Source organism: Orycteropus afer, unplaced genomic scaffold (assembly GCF_000298275.1).
Source record: "Orycteropus afer afer isolate SDZICR_OR568_19922 unplaced genomic scaffold, OryAfe1.0 scaffold00280, whole genome shotgun sequence".
NCBI classification, from domain to species: Eukaryota; Metazoa; Chordata; class Mammalia; order Tubulidentata; family Orycteropodidae; genus Orycteropus; species Orycteropus afer.
Window position 1 is genome coordinate 3,586,074 of NW_006921867.1, and position 2,049 is coordinate 3,588,122.

Consider the following 2,049-nt stretch of genomic DNA (forward strand, 5'->3'; position numbering starts at 1 on the left):
GGGCCGACTCGATGGCAAATAACAACAACAACAATATATCGTCTGATGTCCTGACTGCTGCTTCCATTGGCCTTGATTGTAGAACCAACAATGTGAAGTCTTTGGCAACTTCTACATTTTCCCCACTTATCATGATGCTGCTTATAGGTTAAGTTGTGAGGGATTTTGTTTTCTTTATATTGAGATGGAATCCATACTGCAGACTGTATTCTTCAATCTTCATCAGTAAATGCTTCAAGTCATCCTCACTTTCAGAAAGCAAAGTTGTGTAGTCAGCATATCACAGGTTGTTAATGATTCTTCCTCCAATCTTGATGCCATGTTCTTCTTCATATAGTCCAGCTTCTTAGATTATTTGCTCAGCATATAGATTGAATAAGTATGGGGAAAGGATACAACCCTGACACTCTCCCTTCCTGCATTTAAACCATGCAGTGTTCCCTTGTTTTGTTCAAACAACAGCCTCCTTGTCTATGTACAGGTTCCTCATGAGTACAATTAAGTTTTCTGGAATTTCCATTCTTCTCAGTGTCACCCATAATTTGTTATGATCCACACAATCAAATGTTTTTGCATAGTCAATAAAACACAAATAAACATCTTTCTGGTATTCTTTGGTATGAGCCAATATCCATCTGATATCAGCAATGATAACCCTTGTTTCACATCCTCTTCTGAATTAAACTTCCATTTCTGGAAGTTCTTTGTCAGTACACTGCTGCAACCAATTTTGAATTATCTTCAGTAAGATTTTATTGGTGCAATATTAATGATATTGTTCGATAATTTCCACATTCTGTGGGATCACATTTCTTTGGAATGGGTACAAATATTAATCTATTCCAGTCAATTGGCCAGGTAACTCTTTTTCAAATCTCTTGGCGTAGCTGACTAAGTACCTCCAGTGCAGGATCCATTTGTTGAAACATTTCAATGGGTATTCCATCAATTCCTGGAGCCTTGTTTTTTGCCAATTCCTTCAGTGCAGACTTCACTTCTTCCTTCAATACCATTGGCTATTGATCATATGCTACCTCCTGAAATGGATGAAGATCAACCAAGTCTTTTTGGTACAATGACTCTGTGTATTCCTTCCATCTTCCTTTGATGCTTCCTGCATAATTCAGTATTTTGCAATATTGCAACTTGAGGCTTACATTTTTTCCTCAGTTCTTTCAGCTTGAGAAATGTCGAGTGTGTTTTTCCCTTTTGGTTTTCTAACTCCAGGTCTTTGCACATTTCATTATAGTAATTGGTGTTGTCTGCTCAAGCTGCTCTTTGAAATCTTCTGTTCAGCTCTTTTATCTTGTCATGTCTTCCATTTACTTTAGCTACTGTCTGCTCAAGGGCAAGTTTCAGAGTCTCTTCTGACATCCATTTTGGTCTTCTCTTCCTTTCTTGTCTTTTTAATTACCTCTTGCTTTCTTCATGAATGATGTTCTTGAGATCTACCCACAATTCCTCTGGTTTTTGGTGATTGATATTCAATGCATCAAATCTATTCTTCAGATGGTCTCTAAATTCATGAGGTATATTCAAGGGTTTCCAAGGTCGTATTTTGGCTCTTGTGGACTTGTTTTAATTGACTTCAAGTTGAACCTGCATATGAGCAGATGATGATCTGTTCCACAATCAACTCCTGGCCTTGTTTTGGCTGAAGATAATGAGCTTTTCCATCACCTTGTGCCACAGATGTAGTCATTCTGATTCCTGTGTACTCCATCTGGCGAAGTCCACATGTATAGCCACCATTTGTGTTGTTGAAAAAAAAAAGAGGTATTTTCAATGAATAAGTCACTGGTCTTGCAAAATTCTATCATGTGATCTCCAGTGTTATTTCTGTCACCAAGGCCAAATTTTCCAACTACTGTGATCCTTCTTTGTTTCCAACTTTTGCATTCCAGTCACCAGTGATAATTAACACATCTTGATTGCATGTTCAGTCAATTTCAGACTGCAGAAGTTAATAAAAATCTTCATTTTCCTCATCTTTGGCTTTGGTGATTGGTGTGTAAACTTGAATAATAGTAGTATTAACTGGTCTTCCTT